At 49.5% G+C, this 12,844-nt stretch overlaps 1 protein-coding gene across 5 annotated transcripts in view; it reads left to right on the top strand.

Annotated features, from left to right (window-relative positions):
* The first annotated feature begins 314 nt into the window (after positions 1 to 314).
* The window catches only part of GATAD2A (GATA zinc finger domain containing 2A), an 88,086-nt gene continuing 75,556 nt past the window's right edge, over positions 315 to 12,844 (top strand). For all 5 annotated transcript variants that reach the window (XM_082651857.1, XM_082651858.1, XM_082651859.1 and 2 more), the window contains exon 1: positions 315 to 398. The gene's annotated coding sequence lies outside the window, so the exon portion shown is untranslated. The remainder of the gene's footprint in view (positions 399 to 12,844) is intronic.

A 12,844-nucleotide genomic window follows, 5' to 3' on the forward strand; every position in this document is an offset into this window, starting at 1 on the left:
GGTCTGCCTGACCCCGCCCACCACTATCAGGCCCCGCCCCAACCGACTGGCCCCGCCCATCCGGGCGCGGGCGGGCGGCGTCGCCTTTAAGAGCTCCCCGGTGTTTTGGGGGCCGCGGGCCGGGCGCGCTGACCTGGTGCGCATGTCCCGGGCGGTGACGCCGGCGCCGGGCTCCATGTGTGCGGCCGAGGGGCGCATTATCTGGCCGGCGGCGCGGGCGGGCGGGCGGACCGGCGGAGCGAGCGCCGCGGGCCCGGGCGGCCCCACAGGCGGAGCGAGCGCGCGCGGCCCGGCGCCCCCAGCCCCTCGGCCGCCCGGCCCCGCAGGCGACCCCGACCCCGGCCCCGCGGCCCCTTGAACCTGCGCGCTGTCCTAGGGCCCGGCCGGCCCGCGGCCCGGTAAGTTCCGGACCAAACTTGGCGGGGGGCGGGGGCTGGGGTCGGGGCTGAGGTCTTGCGAGGGAGACTGGAGCGGCAGGGGCGGTGTGGGTTGGGCAGGGTCGGAGGGTCGGGGGGCTGTGAGGGACCCCCTGTGTGAGCATGGAAAAGTGAGAGCGAGCGAGTACTGCTTTTATTCTGGGAGCGTCTTTCTTGCGCTGCCCTGGAAAGTTCCGCGCTCTGACGCCGCCCGGGCACGTGGGGGCCGGGCCGGGCGGGGGTCCTGGAAAGTCGCGTCGTCGCCCCTCTTCCTCCTGCGCTTCCTCTGGGGTCGGGGGAGGGGTCGGGCCGAGAGGCGCAGCTTCCCAGAGGCCGGGACGGGCTGGGGGGCGGTGGCACGTGGGCGCGCAGGGCGAGGGTCCCGGGCGGGGGTCGCGGGCTGGCCGGGCCGCGGCGCTGAACCCCGCGGCGACGGCGACGGCGGCTGCGGATCCCGTGTCAGAATAAGAGTCCCCGCGCGCCCACGCCTGCAGGGCTGGCCCTCCCCCCGCTCGCGCCCTTCCTGCCTGACCCCCGGGAGCCGCGGGACCCTTCCCCCTCTGTGGGTTCCGGCTTTTCACAGGGCTTTACACTTTAAATTTGCCTCCCCATCTAGGCGTTGGCTGTATTGATTTCTTTTTTCCCACCTGGAATGGGTCGGCATCAGTGACTAGACAGCCGCAGCTGGCCTTTTAAAGGGATTATTGCCAAGAATCGGAATTGATCACTTCAACAAGGAAGGGCTTATGGGCAGGGCCCTAGCCTAGAGCGTGATTGACACTTGGTGTGTGCGCAAACACTGGGACCCAGAAATGAATGGGGATCCCTCCCTTAGGAACTCAGTGACACATTGGGTGCACGTTTCTGCCCTGCCCTGGGAATTTTGCAGGGACTGCTTAATTTTGTGTATCTGATCCTATGCCTTTAGGTGTGTAGTTCATCCTTATCCTTAGAGCTTTGGATTCTTTAGATCAAAGTCCGAGTGAGTCACTTGCGACTTTAATTTCCTCTTCCTTACCCTTTTACTTCTTTCAGTTTTCTTGGAGTGCACAGTACTGGTTAAGTCTCTGGTTCTATATGTCCATTTCACACAGTGACACCTTCTGGCTGTGGTAGCGCAGAGAAACTGAGGGACAGACAGCCTTCTGTGCAGTTGCTTTAGTCTTGGACCCACTGTCCTGTTGATGTTTTTATTTCTTCTGGTAGTGGTTACAAGTTTTCTTTTAAGTTAGATTATGTGCAGTGTTTGCTGGCACCAGATCAGTATGCTGAGTAGCGTGTTAGACCTGACAGCAAGCTGTGGAGGAAGGCTGAAAGATCACACCGGCCCCGATTTGAATGCCCACTGTGTGCTAAGCTCAGTGCACAGACATATTTCAGTGCCCTTAACAATCCGATGGAGGAAGAGAGAGTATAGTCCCCACTTTACAGGTGAGGAAACTGGGGCTTCTGGAGGTCAGGCTGCTTGCCCAAGACTGCTTAGTAGAGAGGCAGAGCTGGGCTTGCGCCTGCCCTGTGGGGCACCAGAGCCTAGGAGCTCCTGTTTGCAAGCCCAGTATGTGAGTATTTTCTGGGAGCTCCTAAAACACAAGGCCATTTATTTGTCCAGGCTCCAGTACACCTCTGCTTGGAGTTGGGGGATGACCTGGTGACACCATTTCTAGCCTTGCTTTGTCCTCGGAGAGCACAGTTACCAGCTGGCTTTTAAGAACCAAGCCACAGAGTCACCCCTTTGCCTTGCTTCCATAGCCTGTAACTCAGAAAAGTTGGTCCTTTTCTAGAGGAAGCAGTTTAGGTTGGGGATTTTGAGAGTAATTTGCTAGACCCTTTCCTCAGTTACTCCCCCACCCTTCATCTTTCATCCCCTATTTCTCCCCTAAAATTCTGAAGCTGGGTTTTGCAGAGGATTGCCTCTCATCTTGGATGTGGTGTAGAGAATGGGATTAATGTATTAATGATTTGAATGCATTGTTATTTTCATTCAGATGACGTCATTTTTTTTTTTAATGTCAAGTCATCTCTATTAATGCAGTATAATTTGGCGGATCCTACAATTTTATATTTTGATAGAGAGGAAAGAAATAATGCTGCTTTTGGTAAAAAAAAAAAAAAGTCCTGGAAGGATTTGTACCAAGATTAGGGGTAGCAGTAGTTTGTTTGTTTGTTTGTTTTCTTAACTTTTTGATACTTGTGTTTTATGATTTTTTTTTTTTTTTTTTTTTTTTTTTTGGCCGTACGCGGGCCTCTCACTGTTGTGGCCTCTCCCATTGCGGAGCACAGGCTCCAGACGCGCAGGCTCAGCGGTCATGGCTCACGGGCCCAGCCGCTCCGCGGCATGTGGGATCTTCCCAGACCGGGGCACGAACCCGTGTCCCCTGCATCGGCAGGCGGACTCTCAACCACTGCGCCACCAGGGAAGCCCTATGATTTTTTTTAAAAGAAGGAACATTTTATTTATTTATTTTTGCAGTACGCGCGCCTCTCACTGTTGCGGCCTCTCCCGTTGCGGAGCACAGGCTCCGGACGCGCAGGCTCAGCGGCCATGGCTCACTGGCCCAGCCGCTCCGCGGCATGTGGGATCTTCCCGGACCGGGGCACGAACCCGTGTCCCCTGCATCGGCAGGCAGACTCTCAACCACTGCACCACCAGGGAAGCCCGAAAGAAGGAACATTTTAAATTTAAGTAAAAAATGACTCCAATTCTCAACTGTTTAGTAGTTCTTCTCACTTGTTTTGTATCACTTATTTTGTGACTTTGTGGCATTGCCAGTAGTGATTTCTGTATTGATTTATTCAATAAATATCAATGTGCTTACTGTGCCTCCGGCAACATGCTAGGAATCCCTGCTCAGTGGAGTTTACTGTGAGATTAATGGGAGAGAAATCGTAACTAATCTCATAAACTTGGGGAAACTTACAAGGGCCAAGGAGAGACGGATGCTGTGACATGGTGAGCAAGACTTGAGAGGGTCTTTTTTCAGCTGGGATCAGAGGACATGTAGGAGCTAAATAGGTAAAGTGAAAAAGGGAGACCATTTCTGGCAGAGAGAGTGCTTGGGACTGAAGGAAGATCAGTGTGGTTGGAGCAGAGAGAGACAAATGTGCAGGCTCCAGGGCTGAGGCTTCTGGAATTTACCTTGAGAACAGTAGGACCTCATTGAAGAGGATAATACAGGGACCCATGTGATGAGGCTGCATTGGGCCTTAGATAGCAGAAGACTGGAAGATGGCGCCTGAAGGACATGAGGGGGAGAGTAGCGAAGCCATTCTGAAATGTTGGCATTTTCTTGTGTTCTGTTGGGAGAAAATCAAGAATGACCTTCAGAGTCTTGAATGTGTCTGTTTCCAAGAGACAGAAATGTAATGCCCTTACCACTGAATCCAGTTAAGGACTCTTGGTGTGGGTGTGTTAACCTCTGAAAGCATAGGCAACTCAGATGCTTACCTGGAGAACTACCTGTTTGGACTTGGTAGTCCAAACTACCAAGTTTGGACTTTGGGTGTTTCTGTGCCATCAAATGGAATGGAAAAGATTATTTTCCCTAGGCTTATTTTTTTCTCCCTGATGATTGAGTTAATTTATGCTCATTGTAGAAAACTAGGAGGATTATGAAACAGGTGAGTAGGTGAGGTCTTCATGAGCAGTCGTCCTGGGGTAATAGAGTATCATTGGGATTTCCTTGTAATAGTTGTCGGGTTAGGAAGTGCAGCAGAACCAGAAGAACGAGTTGGCAGTGTCATAGATTGAGGCTTACAGAACTGTGCAGCCTGCCAAGTGTGGTTGTTTGTTAGAATGGATGCTCTTGAGTTATTTGAACTGTTTTAGGAGGTGAGTTGGACAGCCTGGCCTCAGATTGCTTTTCTTTCAGGTAGTGAAACTTACTTTATGTGCTAACTGTGCAAAGCTACATCTTTGCCTTGAATTAGGAAGGCAATGTGTTAAGAAGGTTGACGTAAAAAAATACAGGGGACCTGAAGTGGTGGCAGTGAGATGGAAGTAGTGAGACTGGTGTTATGAGAAACAAAAGTACCAGCTGGGGACAGATCTTACATACTTGTGGATTCCGGCAAACAGGATCCAGGACTTCTTAGTCAAGAGGAATGTTAGACCACGGTCTTCTTGCCCCTCCTCTTGCTTTCTAGGCTGTATTTATGACCTCTTTTTGTGTGTGATGAGAATGTAGGTTAGTCTTTTAGAAGACAGAAACTTACTCTAATTGAATACCTGAAGGTAGCCGTAGGAAGTGACTTGAAATCCTGTGGAACCCTCCAGGGTATGTGGGAAAGGGTCTTTGCGGCTTCAGTGCACTGCACTCACTTTCTCTCTCTTGATTTTCACAGAGGTACTTGAATCTTTCAGCCATTCCTTCTGCATCTCCATCTCTAGCCTTGAAACCACTCGACCTGCCTTGCTAGTCAGGTCTTTTGGTTTGAACCTTCAAACCTAATTCATCCTAAATGAGGTAATGCCTTTGAGTACACTTTTAATAAATAGTGCTGCATTATAGGGGCCAGCCAGATCCTCCTGGTGCCAGGGAGGCTGTTGCATATCCAGTACCGCCTGCTCTTTACCATGTGAGGCCGTGGGCCTGTTCCCAGGTAGCAGGTCCCTGTAATGGTGTCATGGGTCAGCCCTGGCTTTGCCTGAGGTTGGGTGTGAGCTCCACCCGGCCACTTCCCTGTGGCTTGACCTTGGTGAACCTTGTCCTCTGTTTCCCATTTCTAAAAAGGGGGTAGTAATGTCTGCCTTAAATGGCTGAGTTGGGAGTGAGATAATAAATGCAAGTGGCATAGCACAGCACCTAGTATGTGTACCTGCTCAATAAATTGGAGTTCAGTGAGTGTACCATCATGACTTTAGCAGATGAGGCAGAGCCCCAAAGCATTAATGACTGTTCTGCTTCTCATGTGTGGAGCACCTCTATGTTTGTGGGACAAACCATCACTGTCTCTGCCCCTTGGAACCACAACCTTGTTCCCACATTTCAGATGGAAGAAGGTGAAGTCCCTACAGAGGGTGATACTTGCCAGAGTCACCTTGCTGATTTTTCTACAGCTGGGACTGGGCCCCAACCTTTCCGATTTCAGACTATGAATGTTTTTCCCACCAGCCTTAGTGCCTCCCTGGTGATACAGAATGGCTAGGTTGGTGGTGCCTCATCAGGACAAAGGAGACACAGCCCCTTTTCCTGATCCCGAGCTTGCTGAACCCCACATTCTGATTTTCAGGGTCAGCCCTTCCATTTGTAAGATGTTTGCCAGGCAGATTCTCATGGGGTCCTGCCTTTGAGAACCCAGAGGCGCCCCTGTACCTCTGGCTTTATCACTGAGTGGACTCTGCTCAGGGATGAGAAGTAGGTTGCTTGATGGTGCTTGCAGTGGCAAACAGGAGAGTTTGTTCCCGAATCCTGTCCTCCTTCCGCACTTACAGCTCTCTAGCCAGTTTGGGAATTTGACAGATCTGACTACAGCTTACCACTCTTCAGCATTGGGCAGGTTTTCTGGCCACCTGGCCTCAGCTTTCCCATCCATAGACAGGGACTGTATCTTAATCTCATGGGATGGCTGTGAGGGCAATTGGGAAATGTTTAAAAGTAGTCAGGGATATCCTAGCCCTTGATCCTCCATTTACCTCTGAGACAGAAATCCTTCTCTGGGGAAATTCCCTGGCAGTCTAGTGGTTAGGACTCCTAGCTTCCACTGCAGGGGGCACAGTTCTAACCCTGGTTGAGGAACTAAGATCCCGTGTGTCTCTAGGTGGGGCCAAAAAAAAGAAAAGTAACCAAAAAACAAAATGCTTCTCTGCCCAGAGGACAGCTACGTGATGATCCCCCTGGGTCTTAACATCTCAGTTATCACGCACAATGAAACACTCAGATTGAGGAGCTAGATTTTCTTTATAACAAAATTCCACCACAACCTAACAATTTGGAGGTCTTCAGAACTTATTGTAAGGAGATCTCACCTAAAAGGTCAGTCAGGTTATCCGGAAGGGAAGTGAAAAAACCTTGTGGTCTTAAATCTGCATATAATCCCAATATAACATTTCCTACAATCGCAGTTGTTCTGTGCAATTAGCCTTTGAGTCAGTAGCTGTTAAACTTGACTCAACACATTCTTACCTTAGAGGCAGCTGCTCACCATGACCTTGGAGGTGAGCAGGTTTCAGGCCAGTATCTTCGTCACTTGAGTTTCCATTTGGTGGACTTTGTGGCAGTGACAGCATATTTTTAGCTTTCTTGTGTGTTTTGGGCAGGCTCACTCTGCCAGCCAGTTCTGAAAACTTTGCTGCTACAATCTTCATTCATCCACGGAGGAAACACATTTTTTTCGCAATTGCTCAGTGGTGTGGGGAAAGTAGGAGCATGGCAAACTGAATCCTTGGTTTGAAGGTGTTGATTGAATTGGTTGAGTCACTCCAGACCTGTGATATTCTCAGGACTTGCATATCATTGACAACACCTGAACCTCATTTTGTCTTCTCTCCTGCATGTAAAGGGTTAATGCCCACCCCCTTCAATGGTGGGCAGTTCTTTCAGAGGATTCTGGAGTCAGATCCCTCCCTGGGACTCTCTTACACCCACCGGAACCTGGGGAGATTTCGAGGGTTTGATTAGTATTTTCTTTAACACTTTTGTTTGATTAGCTGACCTTCTCAGCAGTTTGTATGTTGGTCATCTGTCTCTTGCCTCTCTCTGCAAACCTTTAAAGTTTTTATTGTTGAGGCTTTTTGTTTGTTTCAACCTTACAAGTGACATTTCCCGATGCCAAAGACTGGGGAGGTGGTGGGAGCCTCAGGTGTCAGTAGTAGGCATTTGAAGTTTTTGAAGTTTGCTTTTGAAGTTTTCTTGGTTAAGGATATTAAGGGACTGAGTCTGGATTAAAATGTAATTGTAGCCTTACTGTCAATTTATATTTGTCAGGCAGAGCATTAGAAATGTAACTATTTTTGGTCCTTGGGCAGCAGACAAATGTAACATTCACCTGGGACTAGCTTGCTTCTGTGTGCTGTTTTGCTGAACCCAGCAGGCAGCATACAGACTTCCAGATGAACAGGACAGCCCTTGATGTTGCAAACTGGAAACTGAGGCCTGAGAGGAGGAGTGGCCTGCCCTGGGTTGACTTGCAGAAGACAGAACATAGATCTCTGTTCCCTTCTAGTGCTTCCTGGTCTGATCTCTGTTATCCTTATTTCTTTATGGCCTGGTTAGTTTAGAATTTTTTGTTTTGTTTTAGGTTTCTCTTTTATTTATGTAGTGTAGGTCCATTGGCAGGTTTCCTTCCTCAGGGCTTTGTTTTTTGAGGTCATCATGGTATCTCTGGTGTGAGGATGGGACAGGACACAGGGAAGAAGAACTCAGGGCTGCTTCTGGAGTCTCAGGGCTGCCTTCAAAACAAAACAAAACAAAAACTCTAGCTGTGTTTCCTGTTCTGGAATTGAGTGGTTGATGGCTTTCAATTTTAAGAGCATTAAACTGCTTTTCCCCATCTATTAATAAAAAGTAATGACACTTATTATTTAGTCATCCTTCGGGTGATCCATTTTGGGTGTCCATTTCAAGATTCAAAAAAACTAGCCATCAGATCCTGTACGAGGCTCTGATGATCAGCTGTGCTAGTCTGGGGCAAGAGTGAAGGACCTTAACACTCAGATAAGGATGAGTCTAGGACAGCACAAGCTGGCTGCTAAAAAGCTTCGAGGGAGGTTATTTTTTGCATATCCTTTATATGTGGGGAAGTCCATTCTGCCTGCTGAAGTAGTCTTTAAACCATTTCATAGGAGAACTGGTTAGAGGGATTGATCATGTTCTTGGAAGAGAGGAGATTGGGTGGGTGGGGGGTGGCGAGGGGTTCCAGGAGACCCATTGGTGAGTTGGGATCTCAGCTCAGGATTGGACAGTTGGCCTTTCCTGCTGTTGGTGCCATCAGGTACCCACTCACCCCCTCAGGGAGGATGGAAGGGGTTCCTCTTACTTTCCAGAGATAAGATCAGGTGACCCTGACACAAAAGGCAGCAAGAGTGGACAGGTCGCCACCTGGGGAAGGTACTTAGCATTGGGTGAGCAGATGAGAAACATGCACCTTCTGTGAAGTTTAAGATGGTGGGAGCATGCCCACTTCGTTACCTTGGTTTATTGCAGAAGGGAGAAAGTAACTTAAATTGCTTAGAAAAATTAGGGTCACTTTGAATCAGTTTAACCAGTCTTCTAAGTCTATGAACTAGGGTTGGCTAATTTTTCTTTTAAGTTATTTTAAAAAGTTAACCCATTGACGTAGAAGAGCCTAAGCTACTACAGTAGGTGGCCTATGGAGTGAAATGCAGTACAGGTGTCTCAGGCCCTGAGATAGTGGGTCTTCGGTTTTAGGGGTGCTGAGTATGAGCAAAGGTGAGGTGAGCTGGGCCCTAGAGAAGGGTGGTCTGAGATCGTGTTTACTGCCTGGGAGAAGGTGGGCATTGGTGAGACCCAGGGCACAGCCTGTGACCCTGGATGGCCACTTTCTGCTTCACTAGGAGAACGTAGTGTGTTGAGGTGTGGCAGTCCTGTGTGACCATCAGGGCTCAGGACCCTCATGAACAGGAGGCACATGTCTTTGACCCTGACAGATCTCGGCTGGCTCTGGGGGCTGGGTGCGGAACTTGATTTGTCCTTGTGTCTCTTCCTCCCCAAAGAAATAGTGCTTTGTGTTAGATGAAAGTGTGATAAATAATGGGTAAAAGAATAAAATATCTGAGGGACTGTCTTGTATATACGAGTTTGTTCTGCTCTGTTCCCAAGAGTGAAGTAGTGATGGATAGGTGGAAATTAGAAGGACGTGGCCCTTAACTTAGCCTGAAAAAGAGCTTTGTAGCAATTAGAGGGACCAGGAAGAGGCTCCATGTGATTCCTGTGCCCCAGGAGCTGGCTGGTAATCAGCATTTTTTTTTTTTTTTTTTTGATGTGGACCATTTTTAACGTCTGTATTCGATTTGTTACAATATTGCTTCTGTTTTATGTTTTGGTTTTTTGGCCCTGAGGTATGTGGGATCTTAGCTCCCTGACCAGGGATCGAACCCACACCCCCTGCATTGGAAGGCGAAGTCAACCACTGGGCCACCAGGGAAGTCCCGGTAATCAGCATTTTCTGGATTCTGAGAATTTTCCAGCTTGAGGTTTTGGACACTTTTCCAAACAGACCTAGGGCGATTAAGACACTTCTCTGAAACATCACATGAATTTTTCCAACAGCTGCGGCTTCCTAGTTTGAGAATGTTTCCCTGTTTCATGCATTGCTCAAATGTTTCCAAATCCTGACTCTTCTTGTAGAGTTCAGGGGAGAAGACAGGTGGGTGTCTTACCCAATGACAATACTGGTTTTGAGAGTAGGGAGAGGGGTTGTGGACACAGGAAGGAAAAGGGCCGTGGGGACCTGGCACTTGGAAAAAAAATGACTTGGGTCTGAGAGTGACATCTGCCTGATGATGACCAAGACACCATCAGGGTCCTGATTTTGAGGTCATGGGTGGGAGTGAGGAATCAGGTGAGTTGGGTGAGGGCAGCAGCCTGGTGCCTCATATGCAGAGCTGGGAGGGCCAGCACATGCCCTGGCCACCACCCACCTTAGGAAGCGCTCCCACAGGGCCTGGGCTGTCCCCCAGCTCCATGTCCCTTGGCCATGTGTCTTCTGCTGTCCTTGCACTCTCCTTGCTGTCTTTGGTCAGAGGACCTGTCTCCTTCCCAATGGTCCGTGTCTGCTCTGTTCCCTACCTCATGCGTGAGTGCTGTGCTGTTCTGATGGAAGGAAAGAAGATAATTCTGCATATCTGTTCCTTGCCAGGGACCCCTGGTCTGCTCTGTGGAGTGCTAAGAGTGGTTGGCTTGTGTGTACATCTCACACAATGGAAAAGAAGATGAAGAGGTCCTAGTTTATGACCTAGGCTGGCAGTGTTTTTTTTTCCCCTTAGTTTTTTGCTGCGCCCCGCAGCATGAGGGATCTTCATTTCCAACCAGCATCAAACCCACGCCCCCGACAGTGGAAGTGCAGAGTCTTAACCACTGGACTACCAGGGAAGTCCCTGGTAGTGTTGATCAAGTCCTTTAAGCCCCTTCCCTTGGCTTGTATGTACCCTAGCATGTAGGGGCTCAGAAATATGTGCTTCGTCAACCTCTGAGGGTTTTAGTGCCTTTTGCAGAAGGTGAAGATGCACACGAGTCATTGAATTTGCTGTATGGTCCATGGAATGAGGGTTTGCACAACAAGGCTCATTCCTCCAGGAGGTTTCTAGCAATTCAGTAAAGGGCTAAGTTAGTGTGCTCTTGTAAGAGGGAATCGAGGGTGTGCTTGCTCATCTTTGCTTTAGGAAGTCTTCCCGTAGCCTTGGGAAGGATCCAGCCTTAGGATGGCCTTAAGAGTCCGACTTCCCTCGAAGGTGTGGTGGTTCAGATTTGAGCCTGGGTCTGGGAGATGGCTGACCTGCATCTGGATCCCCATTTAACTTCTTAATCCTGTGACCCTGGCCAATCACCTTGACTTATCTTAGCCTCTGTTTTTTTCATCTGTCAAGTGTGGGCATCAATGGCAGTCCCCTGTGTGAAGTGTGGGTGACAGTGACAGTCTCCCAGCGTGAAGTGTGGTTAGTGTTGGTAGTACCTCATTCTGTGGTTATGAGGATTAAATGAAATCAGGTATGTAAAGTACTGGCACCATGCCTGGCACCAAATAAAGAATTTAATAATCATTATCCACTGTTGTACTTTTCTTTTCCTCCTTTAGTAACAAAATCTCTTGTCAACGTGTTAAAGGTGATTCTTTGGATGTTCCTTTGTCAGCAGTGAGCTTTTTTTTCTGCAGCAGTTTGAATCTGTGTGCCCAGTGGTAGCTTTCTCAGTGGAGAATCAGGCCCTCCCCTTTCTGTGCCACCAAAGTCCGATGAACACTGATGAGTCCTGGACCATGGGGGACAGTGGAGCCCCCACTCTAGCAGTAGTGTGACTGGGGTCTTGGGGACAGACCTGCAGTGCCTGGGACTCAGGCTGGATCTTGGTGCTGGATGGTTAGGTAGGACCTAGGTCTGTGTTAGGTGGCTGGTGACAGAGCATGGCAGTGGGATAGGCCTCGGAGGAGGACAGAGGGTCCCTGCAAGGCTGGCCCAATAAAGGTGAGGTGAGTGAACACCCCTACCCTTGCCCCTGTGGCACTACTCCTCCTCTCTCCTCCTCGCCCCTTTTGGTCTGGGAGGGCTAGGGCTGGGACTCGAGGCGACTTCCCAGGGGATTTCGTGCTTTGGGTTGGGTTGTATTGGCAGGACTGTGCTTTGAGAATATTGGAATGAGATGAACTTTGTGGGCTACTTGGGAGCCTGACCCTACTTAGGACAGTGTTTCTCTGGCATGTGTGGTCTACGTTCTCAACAACTGACAGCTTAGAAGTATACCTTTGCCTGGAAGATAAAGTGTGTGCTGGCCTCGTGTGTGCCCATGTGGTGTCCTGTATATATTGGTTTTGTGTGCACCCTTGTGTGTGCTTGTGCACATGTGCTTATGCACGTGTGTGATGGCTCTATATGTGCTTGTGCGTGTGTGTATGTGTGCAAATGGAGGAAAGACATTTCAGTCCGTGTTGGACGTGGGCTTCGTGTGGCAGAGTCCTGCCTTTTGTGGGGTCCCCGGCCCACTCAGGGGTGAGTCTCAGGTAGAGACAAAGTCCCACTGAGGGCACAGCCCACAGGTTTCTTTGGGCTTCTTATTTTAAGTCAGAGATTCACATGACGTTCGCATTGTACCTCATAGCGCATCAGGTTTAGTACTAAAATCTGCTACCAGCAAGGAAATCTCCAACTTGCAGCGGAAGCCAAAACAAAGTGTATTTCAAAATTCTGGTGTCCTTGCCGTTGCACCCCAGGAAGCAGGCCTTTCACTCTTCTAAAGCTTTGGTAGGGCCCGGGGATTTGGTCTTTGCTGCCTCTCTCCTCCAGTAGTGGGCTTCTCTATGTGTCTGACTCTCTAGCACGGTTTCCTTCCTGCTTGCTCCCTAGATGCTGGCTCTTCGGCTGAGTCAAGCAGAACCCTTCCCAGCCAGCAAGGCCCTGTGTCTGCCCAGCACCTCTTCTCCCCAGTGGGCCTTCTGTGAGGATAGAGTGATGGGAAGTGTCTGTGCAAGGTGCTGGGAAGCTCTGATGGCCTAGAGAAGCCTGGTGTAGCCCACCCTCCCCTCTTCCCTACCTCCTCTGAGACCTTGGGAAGGCTCTGCTTCTTCCATCTTGGGCTCATTTTACCTTATAAGGGCTGGGGGCAGTGAGGACAGTCCGATGGTTCTCTGAAACACCCTCCCTGAGGAGCCCCTCTGTTCCTGACCTCCTCTGATCATACTTTTATCGTTGGGTACATTGTCAGGAAGATGTGGTGTCTGTTCATGTCATTTCTCAATTTGTTCTTTTTTTTTTTTTAATA

The sequence above is a fragment of the Grampus griseus genome (assembly GCF_964374135.1).
Source record: "Grampus griseus genome assembly, chromosome: 3".
NCBI classification, from domain to species: domain Eukaryota; kingdom Metazoa; phylum Chordata; class Mammalia; order Artiodactyla; family Delphinidae; genus Grampus; species Grampus griseus.